Below are 27165 nucleotides of genomic sequence, written 5' to 3' on the forward strand. Positions count from 1 at the left end.
TTTTTTTTTTTTTTTTTTTTTTGTATCAGGATCAAACTGGACCTTGCGCTTGTGAGGTAGGTGCAATGCCACCGAGCTAAAGCCCCAGCCCTTGTCTGACTCGTCATACTTGGCTATACTTTCCCCATGTTTGCAGCCTGAGTTGCCTGTGGACTTCAGAATATCAGTGTTTTCACTTTTTTCTATAATCTATACTGTAATGGGGGGGGCACAAGGAATTGCAGTTCAGATAATAACTGACAAAGACTTTTTACATATTAGATGATTATACATTAAATAACTTTGTGCTTTAATAGCTATCATCTGGTGCATGCTGGGATACATAATCAATAGGACTTTTGTTAATATCAAAATAATAATGTCACAGTTTCTTGTGGATTTGGGCAGAGCATTCCCTGAGGGCAGGCAGCCTGCAGGACAGATGTGCTTTCAAAGGCTCTGCTGTCTCCTGCTTTGGTCTGGAGTCCCCGCCTCTAGAATCCATCTTTTATCTTGTTCTCTTGACTTTATCTGACTCCGGTATAAATTCTTCAGATCAAATCTGGTTTCTCATCTCCCACAGCGCTCTTGCCCTGATGTCTTAATGGTCTGCTCTCCTTTGGACCTGGTAGCCCAGGCAGAGTTTTCCTGAGGCTTTGAGCTTGAAGTATTGTCCTGGTGCCCAGGGTCTTCTGGGATCTCAAGAGCCCCCACCCGGCATGGCAGTCCCCAGAAGCCGGGAAGGCGTGAGCTCCTTCCTTGACCTTTTCTTCCCTTCTGTCTCCTGAGACAGCTGAGAAGGTGCCTGGGCCAGTTCCGGGTCTGAGGATCTGGCACCCTCCGGTGGCCGTGGCTGGCTGTGCCTTGGCTGGGCCTGAGTTTGGTGTCCCTGGGCCCTAGCAGCGCCCTCCGGAGAAAGCTCTCAGGAGGTGCTGTCAGACTGAGGTCCTGGTCTCACACGTCAACACCTTACAACTCAAAGCCACAGAGAGCCCACCTTCCTTTATCCTGTGAATGTATCTGTATCAAAATAGGCTGAGATCTACGTTCCTCAAGGGGGAATGTTTCTGGATCTGCACTTGGCAGTGAAATAACAAGAACTAATCTAACCGAGGCCAGATGCTGAGCTAAATGCTTTTCCATACATTAGCACATGTAATCCTCACAACAACCCCAAGAGGAGGAACCTATTTTTAATCTGCACTTCACAGAGGAGTTACATAGAAGTCAAGGTGAAGTTTAAAGGTCAAGCTCGCCCCGCAAGTTTCAGAGTGTGGCTTCAAAACCAGCACACCCGAGTCAGGACCACGCCTGCTCCCTAATCACCGAGTCAGTCTCGCACTCTCTGTGAAACACTGGGAAGCTCACTGGGGCCAGGTTCTTTCTCATTCCAAGGAAATCAGTCTGCAGTAAGAAGAAAAAGAGAGAGGGGCAATGACAAGAGACAGAGCTAGAGTCCACACAGAGAATTTGAGGCCAGCCTGACCTACCTAGTGAGATCTTGTTTTTTTTTTAAAAAAGTCAAATTACTAGAGACAAGTTAGTCATCACTCAGAGACTGTTCACATGGAAGATTCATAGAAAAAATATATATCTATGCACTAAAACCTGCGTCAACTGGCCCACAGAGCTTGCAGCAGAGTGGAGCTGCAGCAGCAGCAGTGGGAACCTTTCTCAGGGCTTTCTGACGGTCAGTGAGTCAGCACATCACACTCTCCAGACTCAGCTCTCCACTCGCCAACTGCACCTAGCTCTAAAGATGGCCACCCTAGTTCCTGCATCTCGACAGCTTTTTGGTTTCTGCACACACCAGAGTCAAAGCTTCCCTTTGTGTTTCTTGTGGCAAGTTCTCAAGAGAGGACTTGACTTCTGCTTATCCTTTTAAACCGAAGTACATGAGACAAAGGTTTTCCTATAGAGTTGATGGCCACCTTGCCCGCCTTGGGCCAGGAGTCCAATCAGCTGTGGCCACGGGTCATGCGTGCGGCCCACTGCCTGCTGGATAAGGTGAGTAGAAAAGGGCTGTGGGCATGGACAGCAATAATGGGCATCTCTAATCAAGCCCACTTAAATGTAATTTGAACTGTTGCCAATAAGAAAAATTAAACATGTCGTGAACATGGGCAACCCAGTCCCTAAGGACCCTCTCTAATTATCTCAGGTTGGTGAGAGCGTTCACCTTCTGGTGCTTGTGGGCACATGTGCCCTCCTCTGCCTCAGAGTGCCCCTTCTTCGAGTCCCCAGGGCCCCCTGCACCTGCCTTAAACAGTTTACAGGGAGACAGACTACTCCACTCGCTTGGGAGTCTATTAATTTTTTTTTTCCTTCCCTTAACCACACTAAAGACTTTGCTTAGTAAAGCATTTTGAAGATGTAGAAAGTGACTGCTCAGTCTGCTTAGGATTTATATCCCAAACAGATGTGCCAAGAAGTCATAGGAATCAAACTGCTGCTGTTCTGTGAGTAGAATAATATATTAACTTGCCTTTTAGTAGTTTCGATTACACAGCTGTACAAATTGCAATGGAGTCTTCCCAGCTAAGGATGCTTTTATCAAAAGCACATTGCTCCTTCTGGGCAGAGGCCTTGGCACAGTAGCACCCTGGGGCACACGTGTGCATCCTAGTAGAAAACTTCTCATTACTAGAGAGAAAAACATCTATCTAGGTAGTTGAGACACGGTAGTTCTTGGCTAACCCTGAGGAATCCTCTGCCCTTCATCATGATGACTAGACTGAACCCTGTGTCATGAGGAAAATGAGAAAATCCTGAACAATAATAATAATACCATCATCTTACACTTTTGATCTCTCTCAGCCTTGGTTTCCTCGATTGTTAAACCGAAATACAGGGTGTGGTTGTAAAATATGGCGAATGTTTAAATCTTTTTGTTTGTTTGTTTGTCTACCGGGGATCAAACTCGGGTCCTTGCGCTAGCGGGGCAGGAGGCGGAACTGCTGAGCCAAATCCCTGGCCCCGAATGTTTAAAGTTTTAAAAATTCATTTCAGTAAAAGACCCATTGCCATTAATCCCCCTCAATGAACTTCCCTCGCTTTGAACACACTTATCCCATCCTTGTCACTTTCTGAAGCCGTGGTGGAAGTCCTCTTTCATGAGCGTGTTTAGTTGTGCTGTCCCCGCTGGCTCTGTTCTGAATCCATTTGAAGTGTTTACCTTTCACGGTCAGTTTGGCTTTGGGGAAGAGCCAGGTCGGTGAGTAAGGTGGAGGAGGACTCACTGGAGTGTTTCTGTGACACTTCCCTGCACTGGATGGCACTTGGCAGCAGCATTCAATGTATTTTTATCTCCCTTCATAAAGATACTCACAAAAGAGCACTTACAGAACTATTTCAGAAAGGAACAAGAATGATGGCATGTGTGTGTGAACTGAGGGGGTTAATGGCAATGTGTCTTTTACTACAATATTTTAAAAAATATAAACATTCACCATATACCATGATTGCCCTTTGTATTAGTCTCTGTCTTTTTTTTTCTTTTGGGTGGGGGTTTGAGACAGGGTCTCACTATGTAGTTGAGACTGACCTGGAGCTCACTGTGTAGTCCAGGCTGGTCTCAAACTCACAGCGATCCTCCTGCCTCAGCCTCCCAAGTGCTGGGATTGTAGGTGTGTGCCACCAGGCCCAGCTTCAATCTTTGTCTTATGAGGCTGTTGGAAGAATCAAGGCAATAATGCTTGTAAGAAGCTTAACAAGCTGCCAAATGTAGTAAGTGGTCAATAGACATTAGTTACTATAACTATTACTAAATTTTATTTCTCCTTACTATTTTTCAGCGTTTTTTTTTTTTTTCTTTTTCACCATAGTTACTCTTCTTAGCTGAAAAACAAGGCGTGGGTGGCATGGTGGTAATCACAGCCTCGTTTTATAGTGCAAAAAATAGAAAAAGAAATGTTATTTACCAGGAGTAAGATTTTCCTAAGGCCACATGGACAATAATGCACATCTCTGACTTGGAATTGAGTATTCCTTCTGCACAGAACTTCAATGCCAAGACAGGGACTTTAGCAAAGGGAGAAGCTTTACTACTACACTAAAGGAAAAAAAATCCTTCACAACTTGCATCGAAGATTCTTACTCAACTAGAATTACTGTGTGGACATCTATTTCTGGCGGTCTTGAAAGCGAAAGGCCTATTCGTTATGATATGATCAAATCCTGGTGTGAATCACAACTAACGTACATCGTAAAATGCTTTTGGAGTCTCATGGAAAAGCTCAAAAAGAGAAACAAACGAGCTCCACAAGAACAGGAAGCAACGAGCAAGCACAAAAGGCGGAGCAAGGAGACTGAGCTGGCAGGTCCAGGATGCAGGGTGGAATCACACCTGAGAGTCCCTGAGCCTCCGGCCAGAGATCAGAGCCAGCCTCAGACCCCAATCCAATGCAAGCACTCTCTGGAAGAAAGCAGCTCGCGGTGGGTTGCTTGGGGATTTCCACAAATTAAATGCAACAAAAAATGAGTTTACAAAAAAAAAAAAAAAATCCAACATGTAAACTATAATACACAGAAACAACAAACCATAAATTTGTACCTGTAAGAACTGAAGAATTAGAATTGGAATTGTCATATAGAGCTTATTAAATAGTCTTCTCTGAACCATTGTAAAATAATCAAACGTATCATCAAATAGAGGGGAAAAAAATAAGGGATTGTGAAATGACTAGAAAGATTGGCTAAAGGAGCCAACTTAGAAGCCAGGCCAGTAACCGCAGCACGTGGAGAGTTCTAGGCCAGCCTGGGCCACAGAGCGAGACCCCAGCTCAAAACTAAAGGAAAATAAAATTTAAAAATAGAGCGTTTAGCTCCAGTAGGGGTGGATTAGGCACATACAGATTGTGAAATTAGTAACTCTGGGATGTGTTTTTAAAACATGACTGAAGGGCTGAGGATACAGCTCAGCAGCTCCGCAACTGCCCGGCAAACCCGAGGTCCCAAGTTTGATCCCTGGTACCAGAAAAAAGAAAGAAGAAGAAGAAGAAAAAAAAATGAAGAACAGCTAAAGACAGGATTAGTGACATGGATGAGGAGATGGAAGACCCGAAAGAGAAGCTAAAAGATCTGAAGAGAGGATGTTAATCAGAGGTCCAGAAGGAACATCAGGAATTTTCCTGAGCCGATTAAAGATGAACTCCCAGATAACGAAAGCCAGCACGGATCAAGCATGATAAAGAAAATGAAACTGTGCCAATGTCAAAAATAAAGACCTTAAAAGCCCTAGAGCAGGGCTGGGGACATGGCTCAGTGGTGGAGAGCTTGCAAAGCAGTGGGAAACCCTGGGCTCGATCCCCAGCACCACCAAAAAAACCCAAATCAAATCAAAACAGAACAAACAAAAAATTCCAGGGAAGGAATGCTTACAAAGAACAAGCAGTAAACTATTTTTTAAAAGAGGCAAATACGATATGGTTTATTAGCCCTGAAAACAACCCTATGTAGTACTTGCTATTATTTCCTTTACAGTAAAGAAACTGTCTATGGGGGAAACTAAGGTTCCTACAGATACAACAGTAACATAATGTAATCCAATGAGAAGCACAACAGAAAAAGCAGGTACTAAAATGGCTTCAGCCATATGCAACAGAATGGATGAATGTTAGCAACACATATGTATCTATGATACATATAATACTGAATGAAAAAAGAGGTAGCAGAAAACTGCAGAATAAAATTTTTATAGAGCCAGGGATGTTGTTCAGTGGCACCACACCTGCCTGTCAAGTGCAAAGTCGAGTTTAATCCCCGGCACAGAAAAACATTTTTTTTAATTGAGCTCACAAACTAATATAGTACACTGCTTAGAAATATATGCATACATGATTAAATGATTTTTAAAAGCAAAAGAGTGATATATATAAATGCAGGGCTGTGGTTACCTTTTAGGAGGAGGTACAGAGGATGGAACAGCCAGAAACACATGCTACATAAAATTAATTTAAGGCAAAATTAATGTTCCAATTCTCAGACTGGGTGGCAGGTAATAGGTACTCATTTGATTATTTTGTTTCAAATTAGCACCATGCTCTTTTAAGCTTCAGTGATCTCTCAAAAAATTGTTAACCTCCCAAAGCTATGTTTCTGAATTGTAGTATGGCCACAGTAATGGCATCTATAACATACAGTTACTTTCAGGATTTCAAAGAGTGTGTAACTAAAAGTATTAGCACAGGCTGGGCATGGTGGCACCCACCTGTAATCCCAGCACTTGGGAGGCTGAGGCAGGAGGATCACCACAAATTTGAGGAGGGCCAGGGCTACATAGTGGGTTCAAGGCCAGCCTGGGACTACATAGTGAGTTCCAGGTCAGTCTCAACTACATAGTGAGACCCTGTCTCAAAAAACAAAAAAACAACAACAAAAAAAAACCCACAAAAACCAACACCCATCATGTAGACAAGAAGGTATCACCAGATTAAATGTCCTCCTCTCAGGCTCACCATAGTTACACGGATTCAGCTGGCATTCTTCTGTATGTGTCAAATGCGACAGAAGAAAGATAAATTTCTAGAGACTCGTTTTCAAGTAGATTTTAATAAGATCTATATGGAAAAAAAATCAATGGTTAATCCTTTTAATTTCCAGTTAAGTAATAAATCAAGCGGTGGATTTAACTGCTAGCCAGATCTTCGGAGCAAATCTCAAAAAGACTTCCTAATAGGTCCATTGGAGACAATCATGGAAGCCGCTCCCAGCCTGGGATCTCAAATTCCCGCTCTTTTATGCCCTCTCCGAATGGAACAGTTTATCCACACAGATCTAATAAGAAGTATGCTGCTCACCTCACTTGGTAGAACATTTTCAACTTCATATTGCAGGTAGAAGAAGATTCTACAACAAAAAAAGATTTCCGGGAAAACTACCTTAGCAAAAACGAGTTAAATTTTATATATGCTGTCATGTATTTAAGTAGAGTAACTCATGACAAAAATTGGGATGTTAAGTTTTTTGGTTTTGGCATTAGGGTTATAAATTACACTACAAACATGTACTAATAAAAACAAAAAAGGACTATAAAATAAATTCACTTTCTCGTATCAGAAATTTTAGGAGCCAACTAGCTCGATTTTCAAGTAAATACACCTGGATTTCTATTTACTTAATAAACCACGTGGATGTATTTCCACTGGACTAAATTTACATATTAATCAAGTTCTAATTGCTCTTTTCAGTCAATTTTATGCAAATAGATTTACTGCTATTGAAACAATTTTCAGAATGTTTGGAAAGTGCCCAAACCAAAATCACTAATGAACAATTAGAAAGCCAAATCAAAATTGTTAGATATGTTCACATTACGTTAAGGGGAAGAACTCTTTGAAACGATACTGTTTTATGGTTCATTCCTCTTAATAAATTCAAAATTACAGGGCCAAAATAAAGTGACTGATCCTATTCTCTATGTTTACCTCATACTTTAATAGTTTGTAATTATCACTAAAACATTCCTGAATTGCATTAGTTAGCTGACACCAACACTGAATTTTACCTGTGTGTACGTGTGTGTATCTAATGAATTCTCTCTGTCCCTGCTCAAAATCCATAACTTGATCTTCCCTACGGATCACTTTTAAAAAATCAGCATCTCATATCCTCTTAGTCTAGACTAAGATGGGGATGTTATATGCCTAGGCATGTATAGGAGATTTTGCCTTCATGAAAAAGGAAGATTAACTTGTTTTCACAGGAGTAAACCAGGTTAGCGGTTCATTAGGCTCAGGGGTTAGAGCCGGAGAGCACTGGGTATAGTGGTGTGTGGCTATTGTCCCAGGTACTCCGGGAATCTGAGGTCAGAGGACTGTGACTTCAAGCCCAACCCGTGCAACTTAGCAACTTAAGGAGACCCTGTCTCAAAATAAAAAAGAAAAACGGATTGAGAAAGTAGCTTAGTGTCAAGTCCCTGTGTCCAATCCCCAGTACTGGGAAAAAAAAAAAAGTGGAAGAAATGATTGGATGTTTTTGTATAATTTTCATCCCTCTGATCAGTAATGTAATTTGAAATGAGGTATATAACTTTGAGGAAGGAGGGAAGGATTTTAAGATAGATAATTAAGATAAACTTTCCACATGCTTCCCTACCGTGTACTTACTAATATGCCTGGTCTCCTATGTATAGCCTATAAAACGTTCCTTTAGTAGCTTTTTTGTTTTTAATTTTGATTTTTGAAAAAAATATTTTTATCAGTGCCTATTAATTTGACAGAATATTGGGTTTCAACGCATATAATACATTTTGACCATATTCATCCCATATCACCCGTCCTCATACCCCTGCACGTCATCTTTGTTAGACTGTACTTACTGGTGAGAACCTTCAGTGCCCCAGTTTTGTCTTTTTGAGTCAAGTTCTCAATATGTAACCCTGCTGGCTTTCAATGTGCAATCTTCCTGACTCAACTTCTCAAGTGCTGGGAAGCTTTTAGTTATAAAAGTGGTATTCCTTAGTTTAAGTCACATTTGGGAACAAACCAAGCCCAAACTTTCTATAGACTCACAAATTCCAAATATTTTTACCACCTAAAGCACATAAACATTCCCAGCTGCAGACTATAATCTCTGTTCTCTCTCTCTCTTTCTCTCTCTCTGGCCTGCACTATATTTCTTTGAGAATGTACTTTTAAAATTGTACCTAATAAATCTTTTTTAAAAGTATGTTTGTGAACATATAACAGACTGACATTCGCAAGACATTCATCCGGAGGCCTGCATGGTTCTCCAGACTTAACACACCCCAGAAAAACAGTGACAACACCAACAAAAACAACTCTATGGCATACAGCTTGGTCTATGGAGAGATAAATCAACTTGGACAGCAAGAAGCAAAATACAAGAGAACCAAAGAAAGTTTCCTTCAACCCAGTACCACTGGCTAAAGCCTGGCTGCCTCCCTTCCCGAGAGAACCCTTAATAATATATAATAAATGCCTCTTTGGCTTTAGGCTACTTCAAGTTGGTTCCTTGCACCAAGAATTCTAATACATATATTTATGCCAAAGTATCTCGTTTTATGTAATAATTTATTCCATTGCATTGACTCAGTGATTCTCAGCTAATCTAATTATTTATTTATCTATCTCTCTATTTATTTTTGAGCCAGGGTCTCACTACGGAGTTCAGACTAGTCTTGAATTCACTACTTAGCCCAGGCTGGCATCAAATTCATGGCAACCCTCCTGCCTCAGCCTCCTGATCGCTGCAATTACTCCACCATGCCTGGTAATTTTTTTTTTTAATATTTTACTGATGTCATGACATTAAGAATCCTTTTTTTAAAGAAATGTGCCTAAGGCTGGGGTTGTAGTTCAGTAGCAGAGTACTTGTCTATCTGCAGGAAACCCTGGGTTCTATCCCCAGTACTTTAAAAAAAAGTACCTAAACCAACCTGAACTGGACTTTGCAATTCAAGATCTCAGACAGCCAGATATGGTGGGGCACAGAACTATGGGAGGTTGGGGCAGGAGGATTGCAAATTCAAGCCCAGCCTGGGCAATTTAGCGACCCTGTCTCAAAATTTTAAAAAATTTAAAAGGGCTGGGGATGTAACTCCACGCAGAGCCCCTTGGGTCAATCGCCAGTACCTCATAACAAAACAAAACAAAAATCTCAGAGGCCACAGCAAGCAAGGAACATCTGTTTTCGAAGGCAGCTGCTTCTTATGTAGGTGGTTCACAAGTTACGCAGTGCAAGTAGACAGTTTAAGGTGATAAATGAAAAGAGTAAAAGGCTTTCAAAGTACCAGTTCTCTGCAACACAGGTAAATTTCTATCCTTGAAGCCTAACACCAAAAACAGATGCTTAACTTTATGATGAAGAAAAACATACAACAGTGTTATAAGAAAGTGATTATCAGTTTTGCTTACAAAACATAGAATTTGGGGGGCTTTGAATAAAAATGCTATTTTAAACCATTTTTGGCATGAATAAATATTCAAAAGATAGTACACGGTCGGGGATTTAGCTCAGGGGTTCCACCACCTGTCTTGCAAGCACAAGGTCCTGAGTTCGATTCCCGGTATCAAAAAAGAAAAGAAAAAAAAAAGTGCTTAAACCTTTCTTGGGCTCATACAAGTACTCAGGCTGCTACAGTGTCATTTGATTTGGCAAGTTTTATCTTATCTGAAAAGTTTTCCTGCCTAGTTATCTTTTAGGAATCAGAGTTATTTTTTATTTGTTTTTAGAAATCAGACTTAGATACAAAGCAATGGCAGCTTGGATTTTGCCCTACAGAATAAAGCAAGGGCTGCAAGTCCTTTCCATTAGGGACGGTCACTAACAGATGAGTGGGCATGCCTTCATTAACCTGACATAAAGGGCCAGTTCAGTAGTCAATTTAGGAATTAATTTCTCAACCTAGCTGGGTTTGGAAAGAGTGCCTTAAAGTGTGTACGGTTATTTTTGTTGTTTCCAGAGCTGGGGATCGAATCTGGTGTGAATAGGAGAGCCGATTCGGAGGGTGTGAAGTTGGATTCGTAACAGTACTGGGAGAGCCGGCTCAGAGAAGAAGAGATCGGATACTGTGGAAGTCATGCACAGGCCTGGCAGGAGAGGCGAGGCCAAAGGTTAGGAAAGCACGGGGAAGACGCGGAGGCAAGCGTGCCATGCAATTCTGTTCATCTTGAAGTGCAGTCACACCTCGGGTGTGGAAACTGGCGAGTCTCGCGTCTCTGGCAGGGGATTCTGCGGGGCCCACTTGGGGAGTCCGGCCGGCACTGAGGAGGCAGGAGCGGTGTTGCTACAGGAGCAGGATTTAGCTGCCCCTGTGCTCACGGTATGGTGAGGCGGGTGTGCATTGCAACCACACGGTTAGTTGCATGGGGAAGGTGAGTTTATTTTCCTGTAGCCGTTAGTTTCTCTTACACACGTCCATTTCATCGGGGCATCCATCCGAATGCTAGGAGAAAATAGGAAACTCGGCTGGTGCTTCGGCAGCGAGGGATTTAATACAGGGAGTGAGATGTTTCTGACTCTTTGGAGAGGGAGAGAAGAGCAAAGGTCAGGGAAGACCACTACTAATCCGAGGAAGTAAGGAAGCTGCAGAAAATTTAAAAGCTCTCTCAGCTGCCTGCTTGGCTAGGCCCAGGGAATTCCGAGAGCCACTTGCATACTTTTGCATCGCTGTGGTGGCGGAGGTCTGTGTGTCTTTGATGTTGAAGGGCCAATAATGGCTCCTGCTCCTCTTTCATCTTTCAGATCTCACCAGAATGCCCGTCACTGACTGCATTAACACGGCCCACGGGAGCATGGGCGAAGTAATAGAAAGTAGCATCTCCGCTTCCTGCGACTCCAGTACTGTGAGGTCTTACGAGAACGGGGATGGCGTGAACTCAACAGATAGGATCTGGTCGAGGGTGGAAGTAGATTCTCAGGGAATCCAAAGATGCCTCGCTTTTTCTGCAGGTTACACATGAGTCCTAACCAAATAATACAGTGTCAAGCACTGAGAAAGATGGTAGAAGCAGGAGCGTATTCAGATCTTCTACGGGATCTGAACTTTATGTAGTTGGGGAGGAAGAATCCACTCTAAAAAAGAATACAAAAACTAAATACAAAATTGGGTACAGCCAGGAGTGGTGGTGCACACCTGTCATCCCTGCCTTTGGGAGGCTGAGGCAGGAGGATCACCTCGAGACTGAGGCCAGCCTGAGCTACCTAGTGAGTTTAAGGCCGGAAAGAACTATTTAGTGAGACCCTGTCTCAAAAAAGAAAAAAAATTGGGAACAAATGTAAATTTTTATTTTGAATGGGAAAGAAAATTACAACAATCACATGAGATTTTTATTAATTTACTACCTGAGGGTTTTTTTTTAAGCTTCACAATTTTTTATTTTCCCACTATGTTTATATGTTCCATTTCTCTTCATTAACTGGCTGTTCAAAAAACATAAAAAATGTATTCCTTTTATTTGAAATTTCATTTGGCTTCTTAATAAATCGCTGCTTCCATCCCTAAATTTACTTTTGTTACAGTTTGCTTCTTGGACTAGAAGACTGTCAACTGACTTCATTGCAGATCTTTTATCACTTTACTGCATATTTTATTAGTTTTTCTCACCTTTTCATTTTACTCTGAATTGCCTTTATTTCCTTAAATAATATATTGAAGCCAGGCCCAGTGGCATGCCCCCTGTAATTCTGTCTGCTTAGAAGACTGAGGCAGTAAGATGGGCTTGAGCCTAGGAGTTTGGTCTATATAGCAAACTCTGTCTCAAAAAAATAATAATAAGAGAGGCCCCTTTTTATGTAGGTCCAATTTAAAAGACTAACTTCTCACATGTTTTTCTGAAACATCTCAAAGTGTCTTTCTCCTTCCTTTTTTTTTTTTTCCAGTACCAGGAATTGAACTCAGGACCTCATGCTTGCCAGGCAGGCGCAGCACCACTGAGCTACATCCCCAGCTCTTTCTCCTTGCATTTCGAAATGGTACATTTCAAATTTTCCTTAGTCGAGTCCTCAAAATGCCCACGGCCACTTCATTGGCCCCGTACAGAAGGGAAAAGCGGCAGGAGAGAAGTCAGTTGGGAAGATACCGTGGCCTTAACTGCTGGCGGTTATACTCCCTCACTGATACAGATTTAACACAAGCATTTGACTATGCCACGGCCAGCAGAGGCCGTGTGACAGACGTGACTGTCCTGCAGGAGGTAGTTCTGGTCTGATGCATCACAGGTTTCCGCTCCGTCTGACCTTTGGTCTGGTTCCTAAGTCACCGCTTATTAGATGACACTCATTCTGTGCCGCTCTCGGAGCCCAGCGGTCCCCACCCACCCTGCTGGGAAGCAGGTGCCAGAAGCCACCTGGACCCGGCTTCCCGGTGCAGCCACCCCTCTGTGCTCTGGTCTCCTGCCACGACCACGCCAGTAGAGTCTGCGTGACAATGCCGGTCACCTGGCAGAAACCAGACCCGAGGTATCGTCCCCACGGGGTTAAGCCTCCTGGAGGTCCTTGGCACACACCGCATGCAAAGTCAGCCGTGAAGAGAATAGCTGGCCTCTCTGCCTGCAGTTTGGGGACATTGGGTTCATCTATAATTCTGTTCTATTTTGTCTTTATTACTATTTGTTCATTATCTGTAGAATTGTATTCTGGGCCCAAGAAAGGTTAGGAACAATTAGATGTTCCTAGAGATGTGGAGATATTGAGGCACAAGAGGATGGGCGGCCAAAGTGCTGACCCTGAGCCCCGGACTGTGAAGTCCTGAAGGTGAACCTGAAGGTGACATGCTAAAGCCAGTCCTTTGTCTTACAAACTTCCCCTTCTGACTGCTTATAGGTGTGGTCTTACCTTGACCTTGTGGTCTTAATTTTTACAGTACCATTGTCTATCTTATGCCTGCCTGTGACTGGAATCACTCTTGTGATGTGCCCTTGAAACTAGTATATAAACACCTGGAGTTAGAAATAAAATTGCAGCAGCATTGGCAAACTTCACCTCGGTGTTGAGTGCTTTTGTCTGACTGTCATCGCCGAACCTGCTCCCACCTTTCAGAGAACCTGTATCTCCTCGTGAAATCCCGTGTATGCTGCCCTACGGTCGGTAGCAGTCTCCTCCCCAGGTTCTGTCCAAAAGCTGAAGCTCGGGTCCTTCTGGCCCGGTCCACTAACCCTCTAGAGAGACTGCTGCTTCCTCAGCTCCGGGGTTTGACCCAGGAGGACCAAGGCGGGGCTGCCCTGTCCAGTCTGGGGGACTCACCAGCCCTTCACTCACTGTGTCTCCTCCCTTCCAACCCAGGGACGCCTGTATCTCTTCTAGGGAGACAAGATTTCCTACCTCTATGCCCCAAATCCTGTCCAGGTCAAGGCTTTTAAACCTAAAAGCCTTTTTCTCTTTTCTTTCCTAGGCAATGAATGCTGCACCATCTAGCTATTCTAGTGGGAAAAAAGGCTAAGGGAAGGAAAGGAAAAAATGAAAGCAAGAGTAAAAGATTAAAAATGGGTATATAAGCTGGGCATAGGGACATGCATCTGGAGTTTGAGGCAGGAGGGTCACTTCAGCCCAGGAGTCTGAGTCCAGCCTGGGCAACATAGTGAGACCTTGTCTCAAAAACAACAACAACAACAACAACAACAACAACAAAAAATATATATATACACACACACATATTTGCCACACTGGTACCAGCTTCCTCCTCTCCTACTTGCCCTCCTGCCTCTTGCATCTTACCACATGAGAAGGGGGTAGGTCCCAGAGCATCATCCCTGCCTTTTCTCCTACATCCCAGTTGTATCTCCTCTCCTGTCTGCCCCAGACCATTGTCACCACACTTGAACCTGCTGCTCATTCAGTGCCTAAGGGTCTCCTGCCATAGCCCCTCGAATGAAAGTACAGGCTCAGGGAGGCTTACCGAGGTACAGCCAAGAACTCCTCTTGTGACTGAACCCTCCAGGTTCATTGTAAAGCGACAACTGCTGCTACCATTCTACTCTCCTCTCCCCTTCTGTTCCCGCGGGGCCTCGACATGATTTGCTCCGCTGCCTTGGTCTCCGCAGCCCCCACACCCAGGCCAGTAGGTCACAGGAACTGAGTCTGGCATCTCCTGGACCATGGCAGCCGCTGGGAAGGTGAAGTCCAGGGGCAGCAGGGAAACAGGAGAAAGACTGCAGCTCTACCAGTTGTGTCTAGACTGCAGTCCGCTTTTTGAATTTTATTTAATTTATTATTATTATTATTATTATTATTTTGGGGGGTTGAAACAGGGTCTCACTGTGTAGTTGAGACTGACCTGGAACTCACTATGTAGCTCAGGCTGGTCTCGAACTCACAGCGATCCTCCTGCCTCAGCCTCCCGAGTGCTGGGATTACAGGTGTGCACCACCATGCCCAGCTTCTCTCTTTTTTTATGAAAAGGAATTGTCTCTAGATGCATCTGTACAATGGAGTTACTGTGTGTAACAAAACTTCCTTTTAAAATAAAAAAGAGAAAAAGGCTGGCCATAGGTTGGTCACAGCTGCACAGAGAGAGAGAAGGCGTGAGGTGGGGAGTGAGGGGAGAATTGGTTCTGCAGAGGTCCTGGGGGCCTCTTTGTTCTCCTGCACGGTGAGGTTTTGTCACCCTCCCACGCCTCAGCGCACCTTCTTGGCCTCTCACGTGTGTCTCCCGAGACCCACCCTGCCGTGCCACACTCTCACTGGAAGCCTCTACCCCTCTAGTCTTCTCACCTGAAGCCCTCATCCGTCCTACTCAGCCTTGCAGCTCCAACTCAAAGGCCCGGTCATCCTGAAACTTTCCACAGCCCCCACCCCTCCTCCTCCACCCGGCCTTCACCACGCTTTCAGCCTAACTCTCCCGGCCCCTGGCTTTCGGGAACATTTCACCCACCCTCCTTGAGCCTGGGGATGTCCGCCAGGCCCTCGCCAGAGGTTGCTGATCACCGGGACCGAGCAGGACTCCTGTCTGTCCCCTGGGCCCCTCGAACCCGACAGGTGCTCCGTGGTTCCTCCCGGGAGCCCGGGGCTCTGGGGCTGGCTGGGTTGGGAAACTCCCTCTGCAGGGTTTATCTCCTCCCCCGCTGCCCACCCAGTCCCCGCCCTCCTGTCTCCCTGATGTTTCCTCCCCAGCTCTGCTGCCCTGGAGGCTCGGGCTCACCGCGTTGCACCTGCTCGGCAGCGACGGGCGGCCAGGCCTCAGAGTTCAGCTGCCGCTGGGTCCCCCAGCCCTCGGGAGGGCTCACCCTGGCACTGAGCCCGACATTAATAACACGGTGAGGAGGGGAGACAAGAGTAGCACCTGCCTTGTCATCATGGTACATTAGCCTTTTTATGTAAGTAGTTGTTCTTGTGGTAGGCAAGATCTAACTTGTTGTAGATATAAATCCATTTAATGATAAGCTGGGTTCTATTGTAACTTATATTTACCCTTTTGCTGATCTGAAAATACTGAACTTGAAAGAAGACAACATGCCTGTGAGGACTGAATACTCTGGATTATTCTAGTCAGTGTCCAACACACACACACACACACACACACACACACACACACTCCTTTTTTTTTAAAGAGAAATTTTCTCTGACCGTAACTCTGCTGCAATTAAAGAGGAGGTGTATCGGCCTCATGTGACCCCTATGAGACTCGAAGTCTCAGGCTTAGAAAGTTCTGCTGTCTGGTTTTAGCCCTACAGCAAGTAATTCCATCTGGCTAGACCACTTTGTATAGAAAATGATTTTAGCACTTTCTCTGAACTCTCATCTTTCAGATTTTTATATCTGACACCTGAATTTCCCTGAAAAAGGGAAGACAGTTTCCATTAAACAGTGTAATGTATGGTGAGCAGTTACAACAAAAATCAACAGAACTGCCGCAGATACTTGTGGTTGGATACCCTCCCTTTCCCTACAAATAGAATCTTCATACAGTTGGAGGGTCGATGTGGCGGATAAAGGGCCAACTTTCCCTAAAAACTATATGGCCTCACCATGAAATTCTGAACAAGTAGATAAAAGCTGAAATCTCACTAAGGACTTGAGGACAGACTCTTTAGAAGTGAACTTGAACAGCTGGTAAGTGAATTTTTTTTTCTTTTTTTTTGTGGTACAGGGGATTGAACTCAGGACTTTGTGCTTGCCAGGCAGGCACAAGTGCCACTGAGCTAACTTCCTGGCCTGGAAGTGCAATATTTTTACCTTCTCCATTTTTTTTTTCTTTTCTCTGTCTGGAATGCGGGTGTGATGGCTGGGTTTCCAAAGCCATCCTGATTGCCACCCTAGAAGAGTTGATCTGTAACGGAAGGAATCTGGGTCCCTCATAACCACGAAGATACCAAACCAGCTCTAAACAGCTACGCATGAAAGATAAATGAATTACCCTATTTAAGCCATTGTTACTTCAAATTTTCAATTATATGCAGCTGAGTCACATCATAACTGACAGCCCTAGTTACACATTTTCTTGGGTTGTAAATGGACAAATTAGGATTCGGTTAAGCATCTTTCTTTCTCTTGAATACATTATTATTATTAAATGACTACAAGCCTATTTTAATTTGAAAATCCTATCCTTTTTCTTTGGGGTGCAGTGAGTACAAAGAGGTATGAGGAAATTTCTGGGATGCTGGTCAGTTTCGTTTCTTGATCAGTTGTGTTCAGTTTTGAACACACTGAGTGGTGCTCGAGGTAAACATTTCTCTGTATATATTTTATCATACAAGAGGATCAAACTAGAACCAATGTACCCTTTTTTGTTGTTCTTTTGAGACAGGGTCTGGCTATGTAATCCAGGCTGGCCTTGAACTTTCCACCCTCCTGTCTCAGAGTCCCAAGTGCTGGGTTATTGGCCTGTACCACCACAGCTAGCTAAATTCTTCTTTTTGTGTGGAATCACCAGCCAGGTTAGTTAGGATTAGCGGTTTTAAAAAGTGAACTCCTCAGAGAGCTGTGATGATTAAATAATAAAGGAAATAATGCATGTTGATTTTTCAGGGGTTTTTTTGGTACACGGGGATCAAACTCTGGACCTTGCACTTGTGAGGTAGGCAGCGAAACCACTGAGCCAAATCCCCAGACCCCAATTTTTCTTCAGTTTTAACCTACTTAATTATGTAGCCCATGGATATTTTTGGAGACCCTACTATGCACCAAGCTATTACTGTAAAAGTCAAGGTAATTGACTGCGCTCCTCCCACTAGACCGTAACCTCCATGGGGACCAAGACAAAAATCTGTTTTGTTCATGTTATACACAGAGTTGTTCCACACAGAGCCCGCCAAATGGTGGCTTTTAATAGAGCGAATGCCTGAATGAATGTATTACAGGTTAAATAACTTCTTGTGGACTACTAGAAAAATGTACTTCAAGTTTCAAACAACCGATTTACAAGTGATCTTTTGGAATTCATTTGTAGATTAGGAGCAGTCTAGGGCTCTCCAGCACCCGTGCTAAACTACAAGTACAAGTTTAGTCAATTCTCTTAAAGCTTCAGAAATTATGCAGTCGAAAACATAAGAGGGTGAAAATCATAATGCAATTATCACAAGAAACCATCAAAAGCCCTCAACTACACTGGTTAAAAGGAGTGGAACAGATTAACTTCTTGATATCGTAATGAAAATGCAAACACTATGACTAACACATCCCATATCAAAATAGAACATTTTCATTGCGTGGCAGAAAAGAAAAGATGTCTGTGTTTTAAGCAATCAAAGAACAAAATTGAAAATGCAAGCAACTGGAAAATGGCAGTCCACAGAAATTCTCTGTTAAAATACAGTAAGTGTCTGACTATAAATTTTCCATGTAATTTAAAATAGTCTCCTTGGTGGTTTTTAAAAATTATCTAGATTCAAGAAGAAAGCAGTATCCGTTTGACATCTGTCGGGAGCTATTTGGAGAGGTGCAGACTACACGATCCTCCTCACCCCATCACAACAGCCTCCGGACAGAGGGCCAGCGTGGAAGGCCTTTTCAGTCTAAAACTCGAGTCACAGCTGATTGGACAACCGGGGAACTCTCGCCCTACGATGAACCAATGAGAACCCTGATCCCGTGAACTTGAGTCTGTCCACGCTGTCCGTAATCGGTGCTGGGCTCCACAACTTGACGGCCACCTAGAGCTGAGGATGATGTTGGCGCCCTGACTAACCCAAGTTCCACAAAATCCAAAACAATGGGGAAGCAGAAAAGCAAGAAAGAAAGGAAAAGGGAAAGTACGGGCAAAGCAGGGGAGAGGAGAGGAGGGCCAGAGGAGGGCAGGGGAGGGAGCTCAGTTTGTGAATTTTTAGTTCCCAGGAGCTTTGTTCTTGCTTTTGAAAATCTTGGAAGAAATCAGAAGGCCGTGTCTTCAGCACCTACCGTTTGTCAGACCCTGACTGTTCTTTGCAATACAGATACAGAAGTAAATAAAAGAAAAACATCGCAAAGTACTGAAGTCAAGAAGGATAATCATAACGAATACATAAGCAAGTAATTACGATGAAGGGCAGCAAATGCAGCTGTAGAGGTAAGTGCGGTGCGTGAATGAAGAGCAACTTACTCGGCTTATGATAAAATTCACCCACTTTTTTTTTTTTGGTACCAGGGATCCAACTCGGGTCCTTGAGTTTATGATGCAGGCACCAGAACCACTGAGCTAAATCCCTGGTTTACCCCACATTTTATCTGAAATAGTTTAAGTGAATTTTGTATCTTTTGATCAAAAGGTCCTCAGCTTAAACACCTGATTTGAATTTATTTATTTATTTATTTTGAGACGGGGGTCTCCCTATGTAGTTCAGGCTGGCCTTGAACTCACTGTGCAGCCCAGGCTGGCCTGAAACTCGCAGCGATCCTCCCGCCTCAGCCTCCCCAGTGCTGGGATCACAGGCGTGCGCCACCACACCCAGTGAATGTACTTATGTAAATTTTTTTGTTTGTTTGTTTTGGTTTTTTGAGACAGGGTCTCACTCTGTAGTTGAGACTGACCTAGAACTCACTATGTAGCCCAGGCTGGTCTCAAACTCACAGCGATCCTCCTGCCTCAGCCTCCGGAGTGCTGGGATTACAGGTGTGAGCCACCATGCCCGGCACATATGTAAATATGTACATATCGTTTCTCGTTGCCTCTTTCCTAGAGTGGTTCAGAAATCAAATAACTTACCTAGGTTAGAATTTAGTTTCTGCCACTCATTAAACATATGATTTGCCCCAGATTACATAACCCCTGGGCGGATCCATTTTCTCTTTATCCTCTTGGGGTTGCTGTGAGGACTCCATGGCTAATGGATATGTACAGCTTCAGACACATAGCTGACATTTGATAAGCGCTCCACAACGGTTAGTTGCCATTTTGATTATTGTTGTGGTGGTGGTTGCTATGGTAATCTGTGGCTGTTGCAATAGGAAAAAAAAACAATGTGGGCCGGGAAAGTTTGGGTAGGGTTCTTGTATGGGATTGCCATGTTCAAGTTCTGGTCCTTGGCTCTGTTCAACTAAACTGTGTCAGTGTACATAGAAACGGACTCACATAGGCCAGACTGGCATACATATCCCAGTTATTTATCAAAATATGTTTTATTGTCAAGTAGAATTTCTGGCAAAGGTGCCAGCTGTACCGACTCAGCTCTGCGTCTATCAGAGACCTCTTCCCATTAGTATATTTTCTTGACAAGGACAGTAAAATATTATCTTTCCTTAGTAATAACCTTATTCCTGGCCCGCTCCCTGAGGGTACACACGGGCTACCTTGATTGGATTTCGGATGTGCCAACCTTTACTTCAGCCGTGGATTTCTTAGACCTGCCAGTCTCGCTGACAGATGAGCTCATCCATCGTCTTCTGAGTCTTTTCTAATTTTATTTCTCACAGGGAAACCTTGACTTCAGCTTTAGGGGTGCAGTTATCCCTAATATGAAAAATCGTGTCAACTATTTTAAAAATAACTCTGTTCGATTTAAAATTACTCTGTGCTTTCAGCCATGATAAAATGAACTAATATTCCTGGAGTCTAAAATCGCTCCCCCCCATCTTCTTGGAATCCTTGCTATTTAGATAACTCCAGAGGGGCAAACGCTTAAAGCATTGACTCGGCTACGTGAGAGAGAGTGCTCGGCACTTAAGTAGGCTTTAATAGCTATCACTCTACAGAACAGATGTTTGTCTGTTTCGCGGGCATCATAAATATTAAGAACCGTGGTACACGGTTTGGAAAGCATTTCCCATTAATTGTTAATGCTCACGGTGTGGGTAAAAGTGGGAAGTTCCTTGGGGGGAAATCAAGATACATTTTTATGTCTAATGTTACTGTATTTCCATTTCAGGGCTGAAGCTGGGGAGAATTCGTCTCTGGCTTCTGGAATCTCGTCTGAAACTTCTAATTAATGTAATGCCCGAGTGTCCCTCGTCCCTTGTCGCTCCACGCCGAGATGTCCTGTGGCACTGCCGTCCCACAGTGGGAGGAGGCAGCCAGAGGAGAATTCAAGAGCGAGTCCCCGTCCTGCTGATTGAGGAACACGGGCTCAGTCTTTCTGAAGTTAGTTATTTAACCCATAAAACGAAGGCCAGGGGCACCTGCCTCATAGGGCGGCTCTGATAACTTAATAAAGAGCGCACACAGAGAGGGAATGCAGGCCAGGGCCTAGACGGCTGTCCTCAAGTTAGAAATGGTGTTGGCGGGGGCTGCGACTCAGAACAGGGCCAGTTTGTTCTTAAATTCTTTGAATTTTTAGCAAGATGGCTGAGGTTTCTTTCATCTTCTCCTTCTCCTTCTCCTTCTCCGTACCAGGGATCAAACTGAGGACCCTGAGACTGCCGGGCAGGTGCAGCACCACTGAGCTCCATCCCTGGCCCTGGCCTCAGTGTCTGACCCTCACCTAGAAGGCTGTGCCCGCTGAGACTTCAGATGCTTCCCCAGTGTCCCACACGCAGGCCCGGGGCCCACTGATCCTCCTGGTGCCCGCCGAGGGGGCCCCGGGCTGCACGAAGACAGTGAGGCTCTGGAGCAGCAGCGGAACAAGCTCATGGTCTGGCAGGGAGCACAGAGGTGGGGGCAGCTGCGATGTCATCAGTGTTGTAAAGGTCGGGGACACTCAGGTCTGGGAAGGTGAGGTGTGTTAAGAAATAAGCCAGGGTGAAGGAACCCTTCTCCATTGTCGGTGGGAGTGAAGACTGGTGCAACCACTGTGGAAGTCAGTGTGGAGATTCCTCAAAGAGCTGGGACTAGAGGTTCCGTTTGACCCAGCCATCCCTCTGCTGGGTATCTTTCCAAAAGAATTAAACAAATCATACCACAGTGATATATGCGCACCCATGTTTATAGCGGCACAGTTTGTAATAGCGAAAACTTGGAAACAGCCCATCTGCCCATCAGTTGGAGACTGGATAAAGAAGATGTGGTTTTCCTATAAAATGGAGTACTACTCAGCCATAAAGAATGGGAAACTAGAGACATTTATAGCTAAACGGATGCACACTGAGCCATACTCTTCAGTGAAATAAATAGGACACACGAGTAAATACCGAATAATTTCTCTGGTGTGAAAAACTAAAAGTGTAAATAAGGTTCAAATGGTATAATCGAGAGTGTGAAATAGGAAGAAAATGGCTAAAACAGAAGTGGGAAGGGCAGGGGAAAGGAAATAAGGGAAAAGAAAAATGTGAAAGAATGAAAAAATGGAAACAAAATCTTTCTAAATAGGGAAGGATGAAGGGGGTAAAGGGAGGTTAAGGGTATGGGGAAAAAATAAGAACCAAGATCTGTACCTTGTCAAGGTACAAGATCTCAGTGATGAATGTAACTGTATTGTTTGCTTTAAATGTACCAATAAACTTAATGGAAAAAAAAAAAGAAAGAAAGAAGTCGGGGGGCTGGGGATTCAGCTCGGTGGTTCTGCCACTTGCCTTGCAAGTGCAAGGTCCCATGTTCAATCCCCAGGGACACAAAAAAAGAAGCCAGGCATCATAGTGCACGCCTGTCATCCCAACATTCGGGAGGCTGAGGCAGGAGGATCACTGCAAGTTCGAGGCCAGCCTGGGGTACATAGTGAGTTCAAGACCAGCCTGAACTACATAGAGAGACTCTGTCTCACCCCCCACATGAGAAACCTAGCACCTGTCCCAGGATACATGTGGGATACCACAAAAACCAGAAATTGCTGCTTAATTCAGCTTTCTGTACAAAACTCCTTATCTTCCCAGTGAAACATAACGGGGTTCTGCGTGCATCCAAGAAGACAATTCTTTCAGATGGAAATTACCCCCCCAAACAAAATCTCTTCTCTCAAGCTGACCTATGTCTGTTGATTAGTTTTGCCATGAGCAGCTGCGGATGAAGTCAACTGAAATTCTGAAATCAAATCATGCATAGCACCAAGCTGTTTTTTCTGGAATGAATTTTAAACTGTTGCACAAAGTCTAAATTTTAAATCCTTTGGTATATCTTCCAAATAGTCTGATTCAGTAAATTGCAAAAGAAAATAGAAATGAGAACAAGAATTTTAAAAAAAAAGTTTGTTTTTTTTTTAAAGAGAATCTTGATGCTACCTCAGCCTGTGAGATTGGTTGAAACTTTCTTTTTAAATCCAGCCATAAAAATACTTTTCCCCTAATCCCACTTAAAAAATGTTGAACAAATATTTATATATTTCAAGTGTATAGTTTTAAGCAGGCATCCAATCACTTGTGTGGCTTTTTTTTTTTTTTTTCTAAATTGCCTGGCTGACCTTGAATTCAAGATCCTCCTGCCTCAGCCTCCTGAGTGCTGGGATTACAGGTGTGCACCACTGTGCCTACCTTCCTTTAATGTCTTGCTTTTTCCCTGAAAGTGAAGAGGGAAGGGCGTCAGAAAGGAGGTGACACGAGGCCACCTTCCAGCCCGGTGAAATGGGCAGAATCAGGAGCAGCCACTGTGGGAATCTGGCTGTGGTGAACTCAGGGGACTGGAGTTCATTTACTTTTCTTCTTCCTCCTCCCAGACAAGCTTCTTAAAGGATTTTCCCACACTCGCTATCTTTTTCCTTGTTCTCCATTCATTCTTCGATTCCCTGTGAGCTTGCACCCCACACAAGGCTCCGGCCACGGTCACCAAGGACCTGCTTGTTATAGAGGCGCTGGGTATCGTGCAGACCTTTATTTTACTGATTTTCTGCACTGTGACTACCTCTTCCTGAGATGCGGTCTTCCCTTGGCTCCTTGGAGTCATGCTCTGCTTTCTTTCTGTCACCCTTCTCAGTCTCCTCCTAAGCCCTCCCTTCGTGACCTGAGTGTTGCTCTTATGCTGGCCCCTGGTCTGTCCCTCCTCACCCATACCTGTGAGAGCTGGCCTCTCTTACAGCTTCCTCTACTCTCTTTAAACAAATGCCTTGCAAATCTATGCTCCCCAGCCCAGATTCCTCTCCTGAGAGCCTGTATTCATTTAACTTCTGGATGCCTAGGTACCTTGAGCACTGAAATGCAGAATACCATGTCCGCTCAAATTCTGTTTCTCCTCAAGCAGGATGGGGTATGTGCAGCTGTGGTCTCAGCACAAGAAAGGCTGAGACAGGATGATCACTTGAGTCCAAGAGTTCAAGACCAGTCGGGGGAACATAGCAGCACCCTGTTTCAAAAACCAAATGGTGCATGCCTATAATCCCAGCTACTCGGGTGGCTGAGGCTAGAAGACCATTAACTTTGAGCCCAGCCTGGGCAGTTTAGCCAGATCTTATCTCAGAGAGAGAAAAAAAAATCTGTTTCTCCTCTAATATCAGATGGCTCATTAAATGGCCTTCACACAAACTAGTGGCCACACCAGAAACCTGGGAGTCCTCCAAGAGGGCTTTTTTGTTCTCTCCTCCACCCCCAGCCCAATCGTTTTAAGCAAATACGAAGTTTTGTCTTTGTGTGTGTGTGTGTGTGTGTGTGTGTGTGTGAAGAGAAAGCATTTTTAATATCTATTGTCATGCTATATGAAACCCCAGAAAAAATGGATTTGTACGGAACAAAATCCTCAAATAATAGTCCTCCTTTTCCACTTTTTAAAACTGTGGTAAAGTAAACGTAACATAAAATGTGCCATTTTAGTCACTGACGCGTACTGTTCTCTAGAATTCAGCACTCCGCATCACAACGCAGCCGCCGTCCCAACCCTCCCTGGAAGGTGGGCTCCTCATCTTCCTCCCTGAAACTCTGTACCTGTTAAACGTGGACTCCACATCCCCTTCCACACCCCAGGCCCTGGCAGCCACCGGGACCCTCAAGTCCGACCGCGACCCCCGTTGCCTTCAGGGTCTGCCTTTGGGACTGGCTTCTCTCCCTCGGCACAGCGGCCTCAAGTTTCACCCCGGCGCGTGTGTGCGGGGCATCGCTCCGTCCACCTCTCGGCTGCTGTGAACGATGTTTCCACTTCCCACGGTGGCCCACGCCACTTACCCTTCCCGCAGGAGAGCCCAGGACTCCAATCTCGTCACATCTCCACCGAGGCTCGCCTCTTGTTCTGCTATTGCCTGTCACAGCGGTCATCCAAGTGGGTGACAGGGCGTCTCTGTGGCCGTGGTTTGCAATCTTCCCTCTCGGTGGTTTTGCATTTTCTTGCATGCTTTTATTGGCCACTTGTATACCCTTTGGGGGACATTTCTATTCAAGTCCTTTGCTCGTTTCTGTTTTTATTGTTACTTTGAAGACACTGTGTAGACCAAGCTGCCCTTGAACTTGGGTTCTTCCTGCATGAGCCTCCCAAGGGTTGGGATTACAGGTGCGCACCGCCATGCCTGGCTCTGTTTTGTTTCATTTTGTTTGCAGTATCTGGGATTGAACTCAGGACCTTGCACTTGCCAGGCAGGTGCAGTGCCACTGAGCTACATCCCTGGTCCTGTACTGGGATTATAGTCACGCAACACCATGTCCAACAAAAGCATTCTCTTTTTGGTACTGAGGATAGAACTCGGGACCTTGCGCTTGCGAGGCAGGCAGTGAAAACACTGAGCTAAATCCCCGGCTCAAAAGCATTCATTTTGATGCAGCCCAACATATCTATTTTTTTCCTTTTTTGCCTGCACTCTCAGCGTCATAGGCAAGAAATCATTACTAAACCTAATGCCATCGAGCTTTCCCTTTGTCTTCTTTACCTTTTTTTTTCTACAAGTTATATAGTTTTATCTTTTGTAGTTAGATCTTTGACCAGTTTAGAACTGCAAGCAGGGTCTGTGCTGGGGGAGTCGCCTCCCTGCTTGGGCCTTTCGCCCCCCTCGGAGAGATGCGGGTCTTACATTCTGGAATGCCCCGTGTAGAGCATTTCCTATCTCCCTAACTCCTAAGCTTTTTCAAGCGCAGACCGCTACATCTGTAATTTCTGTGCCCTAGAAATCACAGAAATGGGGGAAGAGATGATGAAAGAGGTCCTTCAGAACACAGGTCAGGCTTTCCCAGAGAACCCTCTGGGTCCAGCTCACTGAGGGCACAGCTGCTGTGGTGAGCTGGTGAGAGACAGGTCATCTGTAAAATGGGCTCACTTTTTTATAAGGCTGTCATGAAGATGGGAGCGCTTTGAAAATCAGAAGTGTGGCACAAGTAAGGACACGCACGTGAGGGGTTTTGAGACGGGAACAGAGCAGGAAGGCACTGTTTACACAGTTGGACTTGAGGGTCCTGAAACTATGTAAGATGTATTGTGTTTATGTACTTTTCTGGGAAGAGGACCTACAAGTTGGGCTATATTTATATTTCAGAGAGAAGGTTAAGAAGAGTCACAGGTTCAGCCAGACGTGGTGCATGTTTGTAAACCCAGCACTCTGGGACCGAGGCAGGAAGATCGCAAATTCGAGGACAGCCTGGGCAATTTAGGAGATTAGTGAGACCATGTTTCAAAACAAAAAAATTTAAAAAGGCTGGGGTGTAACTCAATGTAAAGGCCCTTGGTTCAATGCCGATTACCACCACCACCACCAAAAAAGAGGCTAAGCTACTGGTCTTGTATTTAGCACCACTTTAACTAATTCAAGAACTCTTCTGTGGACAGTTCTACAGAGAGAAAGATGAACAAAACAGAATTCACGTGCTGGAGGAACCAGTTTTAAGAAGGCCAAGTGTTGCCTGATAAAATACAGGGCTTTGTTTTGGGGTTTTTTGCCCCTTAAATTTGAATTTCAAGCCAGGCATGGAGGCACACGCCTGTAATCCCAGTGCTCGGAAGGCGGAGGCAGGAGGATTGCCATGAGTTCAAGGCCAACCTGGGCTATACAGTGAGTTCAAAGCCAGACTGACAAACAAAATAAGACCTTGTTGCAAAAAAATTTGCAGTGCCAGGGATCGAACTCAGGACCTAGGGCTTGCCAGGTGGGCGTGGCACCACTGAGTCACATTCCCACCCTCACCCCCAAATTTTGTTTGAATGTCAGATATTAATTTTTCAGTGTAATTGTGGCCCATGTAACATTTATGTGATGTTCAAATGAAACCGGCCATCCTGTAGATGTACTGACTAAACCTGGCAACCCTAGAAGTTTATCTTCAGCAGAGAAGAGGATTTTCGTGTCTTAAGGAACCTGCTTTCTGGTCTTTGGGTGGTACTTTCCCATCGGTGGAGAGCAGGCGGGGATGATGCTGTGTTCTGGAAGTGAAACTAAGACAGCAGGTACACTGCTGACCACGAGGCACCTGTCACCTTTCTGATGGCCTGGGAGGGGCAGGTTCCACATGTGCACGGCCTGAAATCTATGGTGTTGAGGACCTTCCTTAACAACCACAACAACAAAGTAAGACTGCAAGGACAAAATCAGATATAGGTATATATAT

Source organism: Fukomys damarensis, unplaced genomic scaffold, assembly GCF_012274545.1.
Source record: "Fukomys damarensis isolate Sample0158 unplaced genomic scaffold, DMR_v1.0_HiC HiC_scaffold_13, whole genome shotgun sequence".
Lineage (NCBI taxonomy): Eukaryota > Metazoa > Chordata > Mammalia > Rodentia > Bathyergidae > Fukomys > Fukomys damarensis.